This window comes from Peromyscus maniculatus, chromosome 5, assembly GCF_049852395.1.
Source record: "Peromyscus maniculatus bairdii isolate BWxNUB_F1_BW_parent chromosome 5, HU_Pman_BW_mat_3.1, whole genome shotgun sequence".
Taxonomy (NCBI): domain Eukaryota; kingdom Metazoa; phylum Chordata; class Mammalia; order Rodentia; family Cricetidae; genus Peromyscus; species Peromyscus maniculatus.
The window spans coordinates 123,351,291-123,373,959 of record NC_134856.1 but is presented as its reverse complement, the minus strand read 5'-3'; the positions used below and the strand labels follow the sequence as shown (position 1 = coordinate 123,373,959).

The 22,669-nt window shown below is 42.5% G+C and overlaps 1 long non-coding RNA gene across 1 annotated transcript in view; it reads left to right on the top strand.

Annotated features, from left to right (window-relative positions):
* The first annotated feature begins 330 nt into the window (after nt 1-330).
* LOC121829811 (uncharacterized) overlaps nt 331-22,669 on the top strand; it is an 85,756-nt gene continuing 63,417 nt past the window's right edge. Inside the window, exons 1-2 of the long non-coding RNA XR_006072887.2 lie at nt 331-561; nt 4,226-4,491. This is a non-coding gene — a long non-coding RNA (uncharacterized LOC121829811). The remainder of the gene's footprint in view (nt 562-4,225; nt 4,492-22,669) is intronic.

Sequence of the window (22,669 nt, the reverse complement as noted above, 5' to 3'; positions counted from 1 at the left end):
AATGGGTTAACCTGGGACTGCAGTGTGAATGGCCCCCAGAGAATACCAATTCCAAATGAGAGATGTCTTGTAAGTTCTTACAGGCTAGTGACAGTGCAGGTCCACAGAGTTTATATTGAGCCGCTTAGTAAGAATTGACTGAGTACTGTAAATGGTGCAAGATTCTGCTCACAAACCAAGAATAGCTTTGCACACTGGATTTTACCAAGGACACCTATCCAATTCCACATTCAACAATAGCATGAGCTTCGCAGCACCACCCCCGAGTCCCTGAGGCAGGGGTGAGTGCCCAGACACTTAGAATTCTGTCTGTTTTGTTCAACTGTGTGTGGCAGTTCAACTGTCCCCTTGGTAGCACAGTGACACAGCAAGCCTAAGGATTTTCTATGGAGATTTTTAACGTCGGGGACCACAGACACTCAAATAATTTAAGTCCATTTGCAGCATCAAAAGAAACAAGAAGAAGTCAGACAGAGTGCCTTGCAAATTTGTGTGTAAACGGGCACAGGGTCCACATTGATCACTTCTGCAGCTCTTCGGTTTTAGTGTCCAGGCTGCCAGGTGACGACCAACTCTGTCGTTTTCAGAGAATTTTCAAGTTACTGCCTCATCACTTTTGTCTTAGTTGGGACAGAGCTTCCTGATGCCTGTCATTCTTGCTGGTTGGTTGCTTTTAGGTGGGGGGTCTCACTTTGTAGCCCAGGTTACCCCTCCCATCCCTGATTCCTTAACCTCAGTCTCCCTGGTGCTGTGCTTAGAGGTATATACCACCATACCTGACTCATTCTTTCTAATTATAAGTTACTCTTGGTCTAGAACAAGTTTTCTTCTTCATTCTTATTGATTTGATTTGTTGTAGTTTATGGGACTGCTTCACAGTATAGAATAATGCAATTTTTACATGAGGCTTATTTCTGGCCTGTAATTTCCCAATCACCAACTAACGTTTATCTATCTGCCAGAGCAGTATAAGGACAGAGTATGCACTTTGATGAAAATATCTGAGATGATATAAACCATCTTTAAATTCATTCCATTTCAATAATTATTAGCATGCTATAAGAAAAATAGGGTTGGGCCGGGCGGTGGTGGCGCACGCCTTTAATCCCAGCACTTGGGAGGCAGAGGCAGGTGGATCTCTGTGAGTTCGAGGCCAGCCTGGGCTACCAAGTGAGTTCCAGGAAAGGCGCAAAGCTACACAGAGAAACCCTGTCTCGAAAAACCAAAAAAAAAAAAAAAAAAAAAAAAAGAAAAATAGGGTAATCTGCATTGGGCTTTCTGTTTGCCTGGCCTGGCATGATGACTTGTGATCCCACATCTCAAATCATATGCTTCTCACATGAAGTAAATACACGCTTTGCCTGTATTTCCAAACCACTGCAAGGTGCTTGGTGGTGTTTCTCTCTAAGTTCATATAGCCAAGGTGCTTGTTTCCTCTGTGGAAAATGGGAATAGACGGATAGGTCAAAGGTGTTTTGCTAATTGGGACTTGTTCTAAACATATTTGAGAACTTATACTTAAAGAAATGTAGAAGATAACGAAAATGTAGTACATGTACATGGTGGGCTTTCATCCAGTTATAAAGAAACATGAAGTTTACAGGGAAATGGATGGATCTAGAAAGCATTACATGATGATCCAGATTCAGAGCAACAAAACTTGCTTGTTTGTAGCCGGAAGTTTCTCCCATCCTGCCTGGCCCTGCAGTCTCGCCTGGTCATGCAGCTACTTATAAAATCATCACACAGAGGCTTATATTAATTACAAACTGTATGGCCATGGCCTATGGCTCAAGCTAGGTCTTATAACTAAATTCAGGCCATTTCTATTGACCTATATGTAGCCATGTGTTCTGTGGCTTCACCTGTATGCCATTACATTGCTCCCTGGACAGTGGGATGGTGTCTCCTGTGCCTTTTCTTTTCTTCTTCCTGTCTCTCTCTCTTTCTTGGATTTCCTGCCTGGCTATAACCTGATTCACCATAGGCCAGAGCAGCTTCTTTATTAACCAATGGGAACAACATATATTTACAGCACACAGAACGACCTCCCACAGCACTTCCCCTCCCCCTGTCTAATCAAAAAGGAAGGTTTTAACTTTAACATGGTAAGACTACTTATAATAAAACAGTTATCAAGCAAGAATTATAGTTATAATATCTAGTCTATTTGTATTTAGCAAAATTAAAGAAAATACTATATCATCTATTCTATTTTTGTGAGTCTACAGTTTCATGTATAATTTACCATTTATCATAACCCACACATGTGCACAAATAAAAGTAAGATATATATTTAAATGAAATTAAATATGGTTGGGCATGGTGGCACATACCTTTAATCCCAGTACTCCTGAGGCAGAGGCAGTCAGCTCTCTCTGAGGCCAGCCTAGTCCACATAGCAAGTTCTAGGGCAGCCATGGCTGCATAGTGAGACCCTATCTCAAAATAAACAAATAAATAATGTCTGTCTATATAAAAAAAATGGGGAAACTAGCAAAACCTAAAGATAAAAATGACTTACTCTTGACATGTCAGAGTTTTCACATTTTTAAAATAAAATACATATAGTTTAAGTATAGATCCTTGGTGCAAAATTAGCCTCACTGTGAGCACACTGTTGTGCAAGGTGCTTTTCCTCAGCACTCTATCAAGTACTTCCCCAGGTTATAAGACGTTATTTTCTTACAACATCATTTTTATGGCTGCAAAATAAAATAAACCATGATATAAATGTATCAGAGCTTATTTAAACAATTCTCTTGGGCACAGGATCCTGTTGTTATAAAACCAATGTCATGTCATCCTGGCAAGTAAACCTTCCCTTTCGTTGAGATTTTTGTTGCATTACGAAGTTCTTGGAGTGCAACTGTTGAATTGAAGGTCATGAACATTTGCAGGGCTTTAGAAATGTACAGTCCAGTGTCCTTTAGAAATCTGTCCTTCCTGGGCTTCAGAGAGGAAGACAGAGGATGTTGCAGGGCCTCCAGCACAGTTTCCTTCCTCTCCTGGGAAGTCGGCCATGTGGACAAGCTCAGTGAGTGCTGTCTTGATTGTTGTGTAAAAGGGACTGACAATAGCCCTGCAATGGCTTTGAACTGTTTAGGACTGTCCTTACTTCATAGTTACTGATGGGACAGTTGGGCTTGTCCTGACTTGTGGGAGACCAGCTCCCACATTTTACAACAGGGTACTCTTGACGAGAGAGGGATAAGATATATTAGATAGAAGGATAGAGAGGAGAGAAACAGACAGAAACACAGGATAAACCTTGGGAAGTTCTGGATCATTATCCACCCTTTTGTCTCTTCTAAAGGGCTATCTACAGGAATGCCAAGGGGTGGAGCAAAGAGCTCCCCCTAGCACAGGCAAATGTAGACCCTTCCAATTACCTTGTAACCATACACATGGTCAAGCAATCCTCTAATACAGCCCTGCTGGGTGAAGCAAGCTCAGATCTCAGTGGGAAACCTTTGTGGGCCTCCACACTGACTTTGGTACAGGAAATCTTAGATCAAGTCCTAAGCCACACACTAATCATGTGACAAATGTTGACAGATGGTCTTATACTCCTGGGCTTTGTTAACCCGCCTGTAAAATAAAGGACTTGTCCTGTAGCTACATGATCTCCCTCTTCTCTGTCTTTCTGTCTCTGTGTCCTGCCCTCCTCCCGTGTTTGGGGGGGAGGGCGTGTATACACTTGTTAGTGTGGGCATGGGCATGTGCACATGTGTACATATGCATGTGCACGTGGAGACCAGAAGCTGACGTCAAGCAGCCTTTGTTATTCACTCTCCACCTTCAGATTGTGAACCTGAAGCTCAATTAAATTCCTGGCCCAAGTAGTTAAGGGATCTGCCTGTCGCTACACCTCTGTGTCCAGCATTTGAACGTGGGTTCTGGGGATCGAAAGTATAGTTCTTGTGTTTGTGAATATCTCTTGGTTAAGCCATCTCCTCAGCTTCAGTATCTGCCTTTAATTAAAAGATTGCTTGACACACTATCTGTTTTAGACAATCTAACAACATACCAGGTAGCACATTATATTCCTGGCCATTGGCCTCAATCCCTGCCAAGTCTAAGGTCTAAGTTCTCTGAAACTTGTTGACCATGAGAAATGGCTCACATTGACCTTCAGGAAAGACAGTCCAGATTCATGAAAGTCACATGAACTTTATCACCTCCAGTTGCTGCGATTCACAAACAATAACTGCTCATCTTACAGACGACTGAACAACCTGCACGCTCTTCCCCTGATCCGAGACTGGAAGCTACTGAAGGAAAAGAGGACACTTCACACCAGCCTTCAGGGCCTCGACCTAACACAACGTGGAAAGGAGGACCATGTCAGGCTGGAGCAGGGACTTTGTCCAAGTCAGCAGCTCACTTACTCATCCTGAGTAGAAACACCATGTTCTTCAGTTTTCCATCTGGAGACCAGCCCAGAAATGATCCAGCCTCCTTGCCAGATTCGAGAGGCAGCTTTTGGAGGTGAACAACTTTTCTTGTTTGCTCTCCCTGTGGTAATTTATTATTCTCACAGAATAGCAGTCTCTCCTGAGTGGGTGAGGATAAAGTTGCAACTTATTCAGAGATAATGTCTGTCATGCATTACCAGCTGTCACGTGGTTTGTCCTGCTCTCGGGCTTTTCATGTTAGCAGGAACAGAAAACTGTTTAATTTTTTTTTTTTTTTTTTTTGCCACCGTGAGAGCTACCATTTGTTTACTGAGAGTGTCCTGAGCTACGAAGACTGAACTAAACACTTTATATTACTGGTTGTCTTGGTTGTTAAATGACTATGTCCAAGGCGTACTTTTAAAGGCATACCTTTCAAGATGGAGTAACAGGCCAGAAAGAATAGGGAATAGCGAAGTTGGGAACTGACTACTTCTATATGACTTCAAAGCCAGTGTTTGATTTGTTAAATTTCCCCCATGTGTTTGAACAGTTGGTCTTCAGCTGGCGGTATTTCACAATACCAGCTTGTAAACCTTTGAGAAGTGGGGTCTAGCTGGAGGAGGGGGTCTCTAGGCAGGGGTGGGTCTTGAGGCTTATAGTCCAGCCCTGATTCTTGGTCTGTAGAGATGTGGACAAGCATCACATTTCTGCTGTCCCAGACCCCCGCTGTTCCTGCTGCCGTGATAGACTGTCCTCAAGTGGAGAGCCAAGCTAAGTCCTTCCTCCACTGAGTTGCTTTTTGTCCGGTAGCTGGTGACAGTAATGAGAACAGGAGCCAGTATGACAGGCCTTATAAGAAAGGAGAATCATCAAGTTACCAGGAGATGCTGCTGCTGTCTGTGAGGAAAGGGTCATGAGGTCCTTACAGCTTAATCCTCCGATTCATTGTTGCAGGATTCTTCCTCTGCTTTCAAGCAGACCTGAGTCTCCCTTTTCTCCATTACTACTAATAAGGCCGCAAATGCACTCTTCGAGCAGATTCTTTAGCCCTTGACTTTCCAAAATGTCTGGCCTCTACTGTAGATAGAGATTAATTTCATATTGTGACTCGATATGAATACATACACATATCAACCAAAGCTTACTCAGCAATGTTTCTTCTTACTACTTGGAATACACTCACAGTCCTGTTCTACTTTGTTCTGCTTTCTGTTGTTACTTACAATTCAATAAGCTGTTCGTATGAGCACTAGTGGGATCTGTAGTTCAGCATCCTCTCCTTTAGCTGATGTGTTTGACTGACAGAGGACCTTTGCGTGGGGGGTAGTGAGCAGTTCCCTATCCTCTTCTGCATTCTTCTCCTCTCCTTCCATTCCTTAGAGTTCACCCACCGCCAGCAGAACCCACTGCTTCTTACCAAGTATGTTAATTTCTCAAACCTCCTTTATCCTTCCTTCAAGGGAAGTCTGCCCTCTAATGATGCAAACGCACCATTCATTTCCAACACTATAATAATTTCTCAGAGACGAAGCAAAGGGCACATCTCAAGTGTAGAGGAGTTGATTGATGTAGCGCTGTATGGCGGTCACTTAATCTGAATTTATTATTTAAAAGTACAGGAATCTGAGGCTCAGGAAAGCACTGGGTCCCACAATCCTATTTGGAGTATCTGCAAAAAAGAGGCAATCTCATCTCGTGCCCAATGTGGGCATTCCCTGGGACTCCAAGAACTACCTGAGCTAGCAATAGAGAACAGTGAGTGAGAAACAAGGCGAGGTCTGCACCAGGTGACAAAAAATAAAATCGTAGCCACGTTGTAGAAAGACTCATTAATTTGGACTCAGTGGCACAAAGCTAGAGAATGAATGTACTCTTAAATCCGTATATCACAACTGACAGCAGACAATTCTCCAAAGGGGCTCTAAGAAATGTTAATCGATTGCTGTGAAACAGTTGCAAGAGATCATTCATCTATCAGGCTTTTGGTGCAGATGAGCTGAATGGGGGGCAAAGGAAAACAGAGCTTAATTTTCCAGATCTGTCTTCAATGTGCTGCTAGAGCACCCACTACCGTTTCCCAGCCTTCTGTAGCATTGACCAGTTTTCTTGTTTGCCTCTTACTAGTCCTCAAATGACCACATGCTAGTTCATGATGAGAACAACAAAGTTCATCCCATTGAGTGTTATATACTATACCCATCACCTTGGTTGCTACTTCTTGTAAATGAATGAATAGATATTTAATCTTATTATTATAGTGCTAGGTGTATTTGAAAAAATAAAATAATTTCAGTGCTGGGAGATGATGGCTCAGTTGGTAAAACTTTGCCTTGCAAGCATGTGGACCTGAGTTAAAAACCCAAAAATTCATGTAAAATCTTGAACATGATGCTGTATGCTTTTAATTAAAAAGGTGGGGAGATGGGGGTAGGGGAAGGTGGGTCCCTGGAGCTCACTGACTAGCCAATCTAACATACTTGGCAAAGTCCCAGGCCAATTAAAGAGAACCTGTGTCAAACAAACAAAAGAGAAAGATGCAGGATGAATGAATGGCACCTGAGGCTGCCCTCTGAGCCCCAAATAGATGCAAACATGTTCACAAGTGCACTGCACACATGCACCAGAGAACACACACAGAATGGTCACTAATCTGTTTTTTTCTATGCACCTCCTAACGTCTCTGATACAATAGATCTTTTTTTATTCTATTTATTTATTTATTTATTTATTTATTTATTTATTTATTTATTTATTTATGTATTGGTTTTTAGAGACAGGGTTTCCTCTATGTAGCTCTGGCTGTCTTGGAACTCACTCTGTAGATCAGACTTGTCTCTAACATAGAACTCAGATATCTGCCTGCCTCTGCCTCCCCAGTGCTGGGATTTAAAGTGTGTGCCACCACTGCTGGGCTACCAAAAATCTTTATATTTCCACAAAAGATTCAGAAATTCCCTCTTGTTTTCCCTTCCTATTTTTTTTTTTTTTTGATTTTTCAAGACAGGGTTTCCCTGTGTAGATTTGCGCCTTTCCTGGGACTCACTTGGTAGCCCAGGCTGGCCTCGAACTCACAGAGATCCGCCTGCCTCTGCCTCCCGAGTGCTGGGATTAAAGGCGTGCACCACCACCGCCCGGCTTCCCTTCCTAGTTTTATATGTCCTTCTTATAGCCACTAAATCCTTTGGGTATTTGTTTTAACAGAGCAAAGTTCACCAGGAAAGTGTATGTGAGTGTTGAGTCTAGGTGGAGCGATCACAGGGAATTACTCCCAAAGCCAGAGGACTATATCAGTCAGAACCCCATACTGGTCTCTATTTACTCCATTTTTCATCAGATGCTACTGGGTTGCTAAGTAACTGAAGTTGACTGCCAAAAGAACAGCTGGTGTGCGTGTACGTGTGTGCATGTGTGTTTGTGTGTATGCATGTGTAAGTATATACATATGTATGTAATGGGAAGTATCATTCAGGAAGAACAGCCACTGCACTATCCCCTCATGAAAACTCTCCTGGAACCATTCCAACTGCTCTTACTTTTGATTGACACACGGGTGTTCAAAGAAGACCTTAATCAACCACTATTCTCCAGCTTGGGGACAAGAAGACACGTCTTACTTTTTCAGGGGGAAGGGATTGGATACAATTCTGGTGAAGCTGATTAAATCTAAAAGTATTCTATTGTGCAGCATCTACAGTAAATATCACCTCCTTGTAGCCTTCTTGCAGCGAGGACTTATCTGCCCCTCCTCCCCAATTGAGCATTCAGAAGCCACATGGAATTTGGTATTATCGATGCACTGGTTTATCAGATATGAACTCATTGGCTTTTCTCAAAACCACTTACCAGCAAGAGCTGGTTGTCCACATCTGAATTGTGCTCCAAACACCATTTCTGACTTCCCCAGGGTCCAAAATTTTTTTCTTTCTCAGGTTTTTTCCTCCCACATTTGTTTGTGTTTTCTTAACCTCTTACCTATTGAGGTGGATTTCTGGGTCAGGACCCCTGTAAAGACACTAGGAATGAAGGAGATGGCCATCTCGGGCGGTCTGAGGGTCAGTCTGCCCGGCAGAGTTTCAGCCATCAAAGAGGAGTGGACAGTTTGAAGTGAGATGAATTGGCTGGGGAATGGCTACAGAGTTCAGCTCTTCTTCATGCTTCCAGTGTTTTTATTTTCTGAGAACTATGGGTAATGTACACCTTGAAAGGTGGGAACCAGCAGACTTGCATGACACATCCTGCATGCTAACCAACATACCAAGGGAGACAGAAGGGCTTCCTTCAGCCCGGAACCCTCACCTTCCTCCTCACCTTGGAGACTCTCGGTAATGCTACGGTGAGCTGACGTAGGGAAACCTGTCAAATAATTTGTCTTCTTGTTCTCTTACTGTGCTTTGCTGGCCTCAGAGTTCATTTATAGAAGACAAAGATGTATATGGGAGGCTTAATGCAGAAAGGCCTCATGACTTCCTATCCCCTGAAGAAGAACAAAGCCATGCCCAGTAAAGGAATTTCTCTAACAGTGAAATAATTGATAAGGCATGGCAATTCAGACTCACCATGAATTACATTTAATGGTTAGAGAAAACAAGTTTTTCACTTGTTGTTTTTGCTTTGGGTTATGCCATAATTCCATGTCTGCTTCATTATTTTTTATGACATGCATCTATGCACATTTCATGTGAAAAGGCTGATATCTCCAAAGACTGGCCACTGGAAAGCCTCCAGCAAAGACACTTATTAGCATTTCCTATGGGCTCTATCTTAAGACATGCAGAACACTTTACCAATCATGTTTAAAACAAAAAACAAAAAAACAGAGAAACTTATCATACTCCTTAACTCTGGTATTGTCTTTCCTCCCATTGAAATATACACCAAAACTAAGGTCTCTAGCTTTTTAGTGAGTGTTAAAATGAATGAAGATCACTCACAGAAATACATTATCCCCTTTTATGAATGTGGTAAGAATCAACAGATAACCATTTAATTTCTTGCCAATGTTGAGAATTATGGATTATAAAGTAAGTAAGGATTATAAAGACCCATGCTCTTCGAACAGTGTGAGCATCGTCTTCTAATGTGTGAGTTTGAAGAGGAATGCTAGCCCTCAGTAGGAATTTACCTTCTGTTTAAAGCAAACTTGAAGATATCTAATCTGAGAGGCTGGGTTAAGAGTTTTGCTTCTCCAAAAAGGATCATCCCCCACTGATCTCTTCAGCCACACTGACCCTGGACAGCCAGTGTATGTCCTGTACTTAGAAAATAACCACCATAGACAACTCTGAACATGCCACGACTTGGTATTGATGACTGACAGCTTAGACATGGGAGCAAGAGACATGTGCCTTTAGGCGAGGTTCAAGAAAGGGTGTATATAGCTTTCACACTTCCACTGAAGTTCTTTGTGTGTAACCATGTGTCAAGTTCGATTCCTTTGCCTACTCTTGCTGTTTCAGGATGACCATTGCTGAACTTACGTGTCCTTTTTTTTTTTTCATTTTTCTTTTTTTTTTTTAATTTCAAGCTGAAGTTCACATCAAGGACCACACAGGCCATCTATTTGTAGATAGCTTTATTTGGCTTTTTTTTTTTTTTCTCCTTTGGTATTTTCCCTGCCTAGACCTCAGATACTTGCCTTCTCCATACCTATGACTCCCCTCCTTGGGTCTCTGCTTCTATCCTTGCTCTGACCTGCAGTGAATGGATATGTTGTGGGTGTTTTGCTTTGACTACCTGGGCTCCTGACTCACGCTGCCTCAGGCTGCCTCAGGCTAGCAGCATATTCCCAGACAGTTGTCAGATTGGCAGTCTTGACCCAGACTATGACCACAGAGCTTCTGTCCTCACACCCTCTGAAGCTGGGAGACCTTGGGAGGAGGGTAGTGAGGTAACTTCCTTGGGAAGTTTTCATAAGAGAGGCTGAACAGACTTGCTTAGATAGTCGGAGTCTAGACTGGCACTCAGAGGTCGCCTTGCAATTGTACGATCCCTTCCAAAGTTACCACAAATCAGCCAGTGCCGCTGTAGAAGCAAAGAATATCTAAGAGTCTCCCCTCATGTTCAGTACCAGGATTTCTGGGTCAGGATCCCTGTAAAGACATTAGGAATGAAGGAAATGGCCAACTCAGGCTGTCTGAAGGCCAATCTGCCTGGTAGAGATTCAGGCCTGGAAGACCAACAGACAGTTGGAAACATGAATGACATTGGACAAGGAAGTCTTGAAATGCCAAATAAATTCATTTAGGCTTTTTCCTACAGGCAATGTTGAACTGTCAAATCAGGGAATCCATTCAGTCACCAAATCCTTATGAATTCCAGGCAAGATGCTAGAGATGCAAGTTAAGGACATACATCCATATAAGTGCTTAAAATGGAGTGATTGGTGTTCCGATGTGTGTATGTGAATGGGGGTATGGCAACTGAGTCTGTCTCTGCTGACTTGACTGGGCCCAGACCCTGCCCTTCAAGTTGAACACACCTGTCTGTGCCCAGGTACAGGAATCAAACAACTGCTGCATTGAAGAAAGGTTGTAGGTGCTACTGCCTGGGAGCGCTTTGCAGGCAGTCCACTGTTAATCCTCAGCTCTACCCTTTGCTTTCTTTACATAGGTGGAATTAGCTCTTCACTTTCCCAAGAACTCTTCTAACACACCTTCTTCACCCAGAGGTCCTTACTCCCATAATTGCCCCACTAGGCCTAACTCGGCATCTGTCCAGATTCAAACTCCTACTCATTTTCAATATATGGGTCAAATGGAACGTCCATCCCCAAGCCTCACCACTGCGGAACTTCATGTGAACTTCCCTGAACCGGCTGTTCTACATCTTTCCCGCTCTGCTCATGATGTTACTTCATAGCATAGTAGTCACTTCAGTGACTGACTGAAAAGCAGGGGCTGTGTCTTTGCTATCTATTTTAATTCTTCATTTATTGGCCAATTCGGTCATTTAACTATGAAACATTTGTTGAGTATCTATTCTGTGCAGACACAATGGAGGAAAATGAACTTGACCTAGACACTCCATACCAGGGTTTTAAAATGAATAAGTAAGCTCTTTGCAGATAATGGATTTGAAAACAGAGCAACTGATTATTTTCACCAGCACAATATGCTATAGCTGTCTGTTAATCTGATATAGAGGTATCTTACATTAGAGTCAGGAAGACCAGGATACATCTTTTAAAATACAATACACACATGATGTACGAAGTTGGAATTTCTTCCAAATCAATAAGACTATCAAAATATAGTGTATGTACCATGACTGCTCATTGCTTCTGCCTGATAAAAATCGCAAGCAATCAAAAGTGTCCCCAGTTTCTCAGAAGCAATTGATAACTTGAAGTGCTACTGAAAAAATCTGAGTCTGTATAGGACTCTGCTTAGGGCCAAAGGAAAGGAATTATTTGGTTCAGTGTATGTGTGTTGTCTATGTGTGTGTGTGTGAGGGGGGTGGTTTCAAATTGCCCCAGAATTGATAATCGGTGCTGTGCCTCTCTCCTGAAGACTGACCTAGCTGAGAGAGTATTCCCAGAGTAGGAAAAATAACAGCCCCACGTCATCTTCTGAAGTTCTTTTCTCCATGACCTTCACCAGGCCCTGCCCTGAGAATCCTCACAGACCACACATGACACAGCACATGGTATATGGAGTTATACTGAGCTATAATAGAAGAAAGACATGTTTTATTAATTCTGCTTCATGTGGGAATTTTTTGTGATAGATGATAATTGAAGCATTAATCTAATTAATCTTATCAATAAAAAATCAGGAGTCAGATATCTGGATAAAAACCTGAAAGATCAGGGAAGCAGGGGAGCATCCACAGTTGCTTCCTACCTCTCTGGTTCCTCCATCAAAAGGGCCAAGATCCTCCTCAGCCCTGCCTTACCATGTCCTGTCTCCTCTCTTTACAGTCCTCCAACCTCTATGGTCAGCTCGTGGCTAGCTCCGCCCTCAGACTCCAAGCAAGCTTTATTTGTCAGAACACAATCAAAATATTACTCAACAGATAACAATTCACATTATACATTAGTATTTTGTTACTCACAAAATGTCATCTTTAACCCCTCCTTCAGGTCATTTTCTCCCCTGCCAAAAGAGTGGACAAATAATTTTGTAAGAAAGATGCCCCCATAAGGCTCACTGCTTTTTGTAGCTGATGCCATTTACATTGACATCTTCTCACTGTCCACCAAAAGCATGTTTTCTTTCCTCACAGGAGTCATTCAGATGTTCCTTTCTAGGTTATCCCACAATGCCTCTGGAGTTTCTGGATTATCCCATAATGCTCTGGAGTTTCTGGATTATCCCATGATGCCTCTGAAGTTTCTGGATTATCTCATAATGCTTCTGGAGTTTAAGATTGATTTTTCTACTCACAATGTACAATTTCTGGCATATAAAATACATCTTTATATTCACAATCCATGAAAGGTTTCCTCAAAAAGAAAAAATGTAATACCCATTAAAAGGTTTTTTTTCTTTTACTGACACTATTTTATTAATGTTTTTTTCCTTTAGTAAATGATACTAAAATAGATTTTAGCTTCTACTTAAAATGTTGTTAATTACATCTGGATTCCTGGTTGTTACATGTCTTGCTGGTTGTGATCTAGATGTCTCAAAATGCAAATTCATTGCCTTCAATAATACCCATTCTTCTTTTAGAAGATTTATCTTATTAGTTTTGATTATCTGCATGGCTATGTGCACATGTGTCCAGGTCTCTGCTAAAGTCAAAAGGGCTGTCAGATGCCCTGGTACACTCTTATTTACTGGGCCACCTATTATCCCTAGACTCACTCTTAACACAATAACTTTAAAGCATATATCAGATAGTTTCTTGGTAATTTTCACTTCTCTTTTGAACTCTCAATGGTATTGACTTCTCTCATTTTGCAGTAAATATCCTTCGTTTTGACGCACATTGCTAAGGAGTCAGTTCCATCATTTCCTTCTCCTCCCATTGGCATTATTAGCATTTCCTTAACCAGTGATTCCTTTGCAGCTCCTTCTGCACGCCACTTTAAATGTTCTGTGAGATTTAATGTAGTATTACATGAATACCAGACAGTATAATTTGCAACCCATTTCACCAGGAAAACATGAGTGGAAGTCTGTGCCCCAATGCTGGTAAGCACCCTCTGGCAGGCCCTTCCTGCAGGATCCCTCATGGACCGAGTGTGACACAGCACTGTTATTCATGTCAAGGGCAGTCCTGTTAAGACACAGAATGAAGTCCTATGCTTCCCTCTTGATGAGGAAGCAAACATAAATAGAAGCTCAATATTTTCTTGCTCCACTGACAAAGGATTGTGTTACTCTCCAAATGAGTGTGGAGCATCTCAATTTGGAGTGCTCTTGATGGAATGAAAGAATATCAAGAGGCAGAGGACTGATGTATTCATGAAAGGGACATAGATGACTTCATCTGGCATGATTGTAGAGGACCATGTGAGAGGAAGCAATAATAGCATCATTAAAAAATAAAAATGGGGACACCACGTTGGTAGAGAATTGGTAAGTAAAAGAGGGGCCTTTAGAGTATTATGAAGATGTGGCAGAGGATAAAAACACATGAAGAAAAGGAGGTAAATGTCACAGAGCCTAAATCATGTGACCACCAAGAGTTCCAGCATGTTTGTGAATATCTGAAGGACCAAATAGCATTGTGAGTGATACAATGACAAGACATGCTGAACTCACTCATGAAGCACAGCAAAGTTCCAGGACCAAAACACTGAGACCTGGTCCTTGTCACTTCTCATGGGATGAGAGGGACAAGCAACTGAGCCTGAGCTTGGTTTGGGGTTTCAAGCCCAAGTGTAGGGCACAGCACAGCAATACCCTCCATGGTGCCCAAAGGGGAACAAGCCTGGAGACCACAGAACTGAGGAGCCTAAAGAAATAAGGTGGTTAGAAGCAGGACCTCAATGCAGGTTGGTAGTGTAGAAATGAAGAAGAGAAAAGCAGCAAGAGCCATATGTCAGCCGCAGAATGGAAGGGGAGAAGGGATGGGGGCTCATTCAGCAGCATAGAGGGAGCCGGAAGAGCCAGACAAGAACAGGAAGAGGAGGAAGTAGGACACCATCCTGAGGGGGAGGGCATGAAAACATTTACCAGGAAAGCTTTCTGAGATGATAGCCCAGTGGGAGCTGTAGATTCCTGGCTTTTGTTGTTGTTGTTGTTGTTTTATGATCCCAATGCACCTTCATCTGTTGTGGTTTAAGAAACTTCCAGAATGTGAATATTCTTCAGAGAAGTTTCTATGGTTATCCTAGAGGATAAACATACAGATAAATTTAATAAATAAGTAAAGTCTCTTTTTAAAAAAAAATTTATTATTTTTATTTTATGTGTTTGTCTGTATATATGTATGTACACCACGTGCATTCAGGGACTACGGAGGCCAGAAGAAGGTGATAGATTCTCGGGAACTAGGGTTGCAGACAGTGTTAGCTACCATGTGGGTGCTGGGAACAGAGCCTGGGTCCTCAGGAAAGCACAGGGTGCTCTTAACTAGCTCTATCTCCACAGCCCCTTTTTCTCTTTTCAAATTTTTGAAGCGGAGTCTCATATAACCCAAGCTGGCCTCTAACTTCCTATGTAGCTGAGGGTGGTAACCTTGAACCTTTGAATTCATGATCCTCCGGCCTCCACCTTGCCAACACTTGGATTACAGGCATGCATCACCACGGCCATATCTTCCCTTTTCCATTTGAATTTGATGTGACAGATAACACCCGGTAGCCTGACTGCATTGTGATATCCTAGCAACAGTGGAGTCTATCAGTCAGATTCCTGTGTCTTAGGCCCAACCGACTTAAGGTAAGATCTAGCCATGAATCTCAAGACTCAGCCAATCTGACACCACTAGTCCTGATTCTACAACATTAGAGCTGAAACTGTGACAGTATGTGTCTCAGGATAACTGGGAGCCATCGATGGTCACGTGCTTCTAACATGTCTGCTGAATCAGCACCCCTCCCCACCCATAGCATCTGGAGCACCCATCATTAGAGGGCATCTGCTTGGGTTTCCAAATAAGATTCTAGTCAGTGCTAAGAAAGCCGCCTGAGAGACGCTGAAACAGACTGAGTGAGCTAGGAGGCTGGGCAGTCCAGTATTGTGTCCATCTAGTACAACACCCCTCAGTGCCAATCATGTTCAGGATAAACTTTTGAAACATCACACTGCTTTCCACTGAGCCCCTCACATGTAGTAGACTCACACATAGGGTGGAAAGTGTATCTGAGGACTAACTGAGTTATTCTGTTCCCACATGTGCTGACATGTGTGACCATGTATGTGTATTTGTGTACTGAAGTGCACACGTAAACCTATGTGTTGGGGGAGTTGGGTTTCAGAGACTAAACTCCTTCATGCTTTGGTAACACAGGTAATCACAATCTCTCCTGAAGGTAGACGAAAGAGAACCAGGCTCTATAATCTTCACAGGGCAATCTTACTTGCTCTCAAATAATCGGCATGTAACCGTTAGCACAGGGTCTGTGGTCTCCCAATGACGGTCTGGTACACAAGCAGGCAGACACATCCCTTCAGTAGAGGAATCGCAGACAGAAAGCTAAAGCATTTCTCCCTGTCCTTCAACTTCCTGCCGTTTTCAGTCCGAACCCTGAAAACTTAGCACACTTACTTCATGTCCCTGTGGCGGTGACTGATTTGCATTTGTGTTTTTGTTCCGAATGCTCTCATTTATTTTTGTAACTCCTAATTAGAGCGGAAGTGGTGGTGATGCACTCCCAGAGAGCGTGTCCTCTTGGGAAAAGCATGAACGAGGAGATACTGGCCATTCCTCACACCCCAGTAACTTGGGCTTTTGCTTTCCACATGGGCTGGGATTAAAAATACAAATTTTGTATGCTTTTTGGCAAAGCAAATTCAAACGAGACCCATCGAGAATGCACCTAGTTAAGCAGGGCAGTGGTGGTGCACACCTTTAATCCCTGCATTTGGGAGGCGGAGACAGACGGATCTCTGTGACTTCAAGGCCAGTCTGGTCTACAGAGCGAGTTCCAGGACAGCCAGGGCTACACAGAGAAACAATCTAAAAAATAAAACAAAACAAAACACACACACACACACACACACACACACACACACACACACACACACGGCGCCTAGTTACAGTGAGTTCTTCAAAATCTATGCTAGCTCTCATTATGCACAGAGGCATACTTCCTCCTGTCTCTTTTCCTAGGAACTTGGAGACTCAATAAAATCAGAAGTCCATGTCTCTTAGGACAGGGTAGAGGTCTGGAAAGGAACCAAGGGAGGGGTTTATAGAAAAGTCACATTAAATTGAAAATACACTATTTGAAAAGTAAAAATTTTGGTTTGCCCAATTTTAGAGAAAAGGACTCACTAAACAGACCATTGGTGCCTGCCCTGTCTACTGTAGGCCATGAACTCCTGCTCTTCCTAACAAGTATTAGAGGCACACTGTACTTTTGGGATTTACCCCAGAGACTTCTTCATCATTTCCAAAGAAAGATTTTATTAACTGATGTGAGAGGTAGGCAACTTCATAAAAAAGATAAAAAATTGAATGTATAGATTTTTAACATAAATATATTTATTCTTTGAGAAATGCATATAGTATATTTTGATTATACTCACACCAGCCTCTCCTCTTAAATCTTCCCAGATCCACCCCATATCTTCTCCACCCCCACATCTTCACCATCCCCATCTCTACCACCCCCATATCTCCATCACCCCCACATCTCTACCACTCTCATATCTCTACTACCCCATCTCTACCCCCACTTCTCTACCACCCCATCTCTACCACCCCCACAACTCCATCACCTCTTTTCATCCTCTTTCTTGTTATTTAATAATATTTCAAGTCCAATTTGCCATCCATATACTCCTGGGTGGGGGCATCCACTGGGGCATGGTTGACCTACAGAGAACCGCATCCTTAAAGAAAACTAACTCTCCCTTCCCAACCAGCCATCAACTGACCTCAGCTCCTCAGTAAGTGCATGGGAGTTTTATATTCTGGAAGAAGAAAAAAATTCTGTACCTGGCCTGTATGTTTCACTTAACATAATGTCCTCCACTTCCATCCATTTTGCTGCCAATGATGTCACCCTGTTCCTTTTATGTACTTTCATGTGGCGTTTTCCTTGTCTGCTCATCCTTTGTTAGGGTCCAGGTTGTTTCCATAGCTTCACTGTTGTGACTAGGGTTGCAGTAAGCATGGGCATGCACGGATCTTTTTGATGTGTTGATTTTGTTTCCTTTGGCTACAGACCTAGAAGTGGGCAGCCGGGTTGTAGAAAGCGATCCTCTCAACACACAATGATCATATGTATGTGGCGCAATCTCCACCAAAAACAAATGTTTACCTATGAAGGCACAAGCTAGTTATAAAAGCTTAAGTAAGCAGGAGGTCTTAGTGTAATGGCTAAGTTATTCTGTGGGAACTGAAGACAATAAGACTCCATTGAGCCAACGTTTTTTTTTTTTTAGGCCATTAATCTTCTGAGATTAACAACTGTTTAAAGTTATCCTACAAAGAGCAAATAGATACAGAAAAGTTAAAAACACTCAGCTCAACATCATCCCACTGGGAATATGATCCCAGGCCACAGTGTACATAATCCCCTGCCAATGCAATGGGTTATGCAAAGACCAGATAGTAACTGTAGTGGTACAGCCGATGTCTGCTGACATCTCTAGAAGAAATAGCCCAACCCATCCCTACCAAAACTTCTTGTGTATCTACCACAGCCACCTTAAAAATAGACACCACAATTCTAACCTTGGCAACCAAGCTCCCAGGAGAAGGCACACTTGAAATGCAAGGATTCTTGTGAAAGTTGCTGGTACCAAAACAGAGTCACTTATGTTAAACCCTAAAAAAATGGAGCCAGTCGACCATGGTGGAAGGGCCCAAATGTCTTTAAAAAGAGCTGTTCATCGAATTCCTTAGAACGTCTGTATTACAGGTAAGTGCTGCATAATGATGTTTGCCGAGAAGCCAGCTCTGATTCCCTAGTCACCAACGGTTGTGTCAAAACAGTTTCAGTGAACTTCTTGTTCCCTTTTAAATGCTTGCCCCAACTTCTCGGCTGCACCTTTGATCTATGGTAGTCTGCCGAGTCCAGATTGCAGCCTCCTGTTATTTAGGAATAAAGCCCTTATTAAAATCAGCAGAGTTTGCAGCAGGTTAGCGGGAAACTGAAGTTCTTCCACGGCCCTTTCCTGGTTGAGACTGCGCCGATTGTCTTAACTTAGCATCTAAGAAGTGACTGTGGCCTGAATAAACAGGTGAGAGGAGGGGACAGGAGGGTGATGCTGCTGACCAGGAAGATGATGTCATTGAGACTTACAGCTGGGCTGCCAAGTTGGGCACACCCACAAGGAAGTTGGAGACAAAAAAGGAGATGGAACTTGGGTAGATGTTTCACTGTAATTAGAGCTACATCTCCCCGGAAGAGCCAGGTGGCATCTCCGGTTCACAGCCTGGTTTGCAGCAGGAGAAGGAATCTGGGCTTTCGCCGACACGCCTCCACTACTGAAATGGATTGATGCTGTCCTGAGGGAGTCTAACAGGCAGCTCAGTGCTTCCCCCAAGAAACAGCTCTGTGCCACATGTGCTGAGAGGCTGAGGCACATAGGTCCTCTTGCAGACAGTTGGTGCAGGCATACTGTGGACACAGTCCAGATGTGTAGGAGGCTGGGCCTGCTTTCTATGGGAGCCTCTTTGTGTGTTCTCACTGGAGGAGTGGAAACACTCAGGAAAGACCCCCTCAGAGAGAAAGAAAGGAGCCTGGACATTTCAACACTGGATTCCCCATGTCCTAGGTGGATCCTGTTGCTGTCTGCATTTGAGAACAATCCAAACGGCCCCTTTGAAGTTTCTTTTTCAAGCCCATTTAAACAGAATTAAAAATATTCAGAACATTAAGTTTAAAAATGAAGTGTCCAGGAGAAAAGAAGACAAGATACTAAACTCATCCCTCTGCGGAGTTCTATCCAAAACACACAGGGGAAATACTGATGGAAGAATTACCCAGAAGCTCCAGGGACAGTGAGACAAAGAACAAGACAGGCTGGTACGGAAAAAGAAAACAATGACGTCAGCTTGACAGTTTGGAAAGGCAGTCCAGCAGGCAGAGCTGTGTGGCCTACTCCAGGCCCTGCTTAGGAACACCAGCTATGGCCCAACAGTGTGACCTCATCCCTTTGGTCAGGCTGAGGCTGGAGTCCACACTGCCATGCTAGATGCTCGCTAACAGCTTTTGCAGGTTAGTGGTATCAACAGTCTTGGAGTTCCTCTCAGCAGCAACCCATTTCCGCTTGTATCATCCATCCATTTATTTGCATTTATTTTATTTTTGATTGGCAAACCATAATTACATACACTAACAGGACACAATGTAATAATTCCATGTGGTCAGTGTGGCATGATCAAATAAAATAAATTAATACAGCTGTTATCTGACTTACCTATGATTTTTATGGCGAAGTATTTTAAATGCATTCTTTTAGTTCTTTTGAAATTTCCAATACATTATTTATAATTGTGGTCACCCTGCTGGGTGACAGATAGAAATACCTGTCCTTCTGCCTATCTGAAAGGACCCACAAATTCCTATGTCCATCCTCTGGCAGCCAACTCCTGTTATCTATGCCTTTAATTTTGTGAGATTCCTTATATAAGTAAGATCATGTGGTGTTTGTACTTCTGTATAGCTTTCTTCATTTAGCACAGTATTCTCCAAATTCATGCATGTTGCATTGCAGAATTCCTCCTTTTCACATTGAATACTACTTCATGAAATACTTTAAATTCTTAACAAATTTTAGACATGCCTTACAATATTTGTAAATATAGACTCATTGTTGTAATGAGGATCTCCAGAAGTTAAGCATCTTGTATCATAAAGAATTTATACTGTGAATAACAACTCAGATTTTCCCTCTCCTTCCTTAGGACAATGGTTCCACTCTCTGCTTTTGTGTTTAGTCATTTTAGAAATTTCATATAACTATAATCAGGCAGTTCTTGCCTTTCTATAGCTGATTCATCATGTTTTGGCATCTAACAGGATTACTTTCTTTTCAAGTCTAAATACTATTCTCTCTCTCTGTCTCATCTCTGTCTCTCTGTCTCTCTCTGTCTCTCTCTGTCTCTCTCTGTCTCTCTCTGTCTCTCTCTCTCTCTGTCTCTCTCTCTCTCTCTGTGTGTGTGTGTGTGTGTGTGTGTAGACATTTTGTTTATTCACCTATTTGTTCATGGCCTTTAGGTGGTTTCCTTTTCTTGAATATGGTATCTAATGCTACCATGAACCTGGAATTTGGACATCTGAGATCATGACTTTAATTATTTTGGACAAATACTGGGAGGTGGAATTGCTAAACAATATGGTAATTCTAATTGTAGTCTTCAGAGGATCTGCCATTGATTTCCATTAACAGGAAGCTTCCTTTTAGTGCTTCTTGTCATCCATAGTGCATAAGGGCTCTTATTCCTCCACGGCCTCATCAGTATTTGTTATCTTTAGTGTTGTTGTTGATGATAACGGTGCTGGAGGTGGTAGTGGTGACGGTGACAGCATCCCAGCATGTAGGAGGGATTACTTCCAAATGTTGACATATATATATTTCTTTGTAAAGTCATGATGGTTTGGAATTGGACCGTATATTAATAGTCTTCAGGGGAAAATCCAAAATCAATATTCTACAATGAAAATGACAATGTAGAGACCACCAAGTAGATAACAAAGTGTGGAAATAAGACCTTGAGAATTAGGGTCACAAAGTTCAAGTTCAAGCCCTGCCATTTAATAACGGTGTCTTGTGTGGCAAATGTGTGTGTTGCAGGTACTCAAATGTGTGGGGGCTGTGTGCATCACAGCATGCTTCTTTGGAGGCAGAAGCAGGACATCTAGCATCTTCTGCCATCCTCTGCTTTACTGCCTTGAGAAAGGGTCTCGCTGAATGGCTTGGGCTAGGCTGGCTGGCTTGCACACTCTCAGGACCCCAATGCTGGGTTCACAGCCACACAGCCATGCCCAGGTTTTTGCATGAGTGCTTAGGATCTGAACTCAGTCTGATTATTAGAGAACAAGTGATCTTACCCACTAGGCCTTGTCCCCAGCCCCAGAAGTCACAACTTCATTGATCCTCTGTCACAGACAGATTGCAAGAATTAAACACATGTGCAGGATATTTTTGGAAACTATGAGACACTGTAAGTAGAGGAATATATGAACATGATAGTGTTTGACATGCTAAAGTGAATCATGTATGCCTTTGGAATAAAATATGCTTTCCTTAGTTTTGACAGAGACTGTAAGTGAACCAGGTTCAGGGAAAGCCACTTCAGAATTACAATTAAGTCAGTCCAAAAATCTGTCCTAGATACAAATGTAAATTAAGGTGAATAGAGTATGGGACACATGGTTCAGTATAACCATTAGATATTGAGGGCCTTTTAGGTGTGGTGGTATTGTGTTCCCCAAAATATTTTGCACCCTAACAAACTTATCTGGGGTCAGATACAAAGACTAGAAAATGGTGGCACTCACACCTTTAATTTTAGCACTCCAGAGACAGAAATCCCTCTGGATTGTTGTGAGTTCAAGGCCACATTGTAAATGGCCAGGCATGGTGACACACACCTTTAATCCCAGAAAGCGAGCCTTTAATTCCAGGGAGTGGTGGTAGAAAACAGAAAGATATATAAGACATGATGATCAGAAACTAGAAGCATTTGGCTGGTTAAGCTTTTAGGTTTTGAACAGCACAGTTCAGCTGAGAGCCATTCAGATATGAGGACACAGAGGCTTCCAGTCTGAGGAAACAAGATCAGCTGAGAAGTTGGCCAAGTGAGGTTAGCTGTGGCTTGTTCTGTCTCTCTGATCTTCCAGTGTTTACCCCAATAACTGGCCTCAGGTTTGATTTTATTAATAAGAACTTTTTAAGATTCCTGCTACATTTTAGGTGTATCATGTGGCTCAAGGAGATGAGAATTAGAAGGGGAACAGATATGCAAATAAGAAGGAAAATGGAAATCATACACACATTAATTTAGTCAGTGCAGTAGTTTGAATGGGGTGGGCCCATATAAGTTCAACTGTTTGAATCTTTGTCCCCAGTTGGTGGAGCTGTTTGGGAAGGATTAAAAGGTGTGGCTTTATTGGAAGAGGTGTGTCATTGGGGTGGGATTTGAGGTTTCAAAAGCCCATATCATTCCCAGGTATCTATCTATCTCTCTCTCTCTCT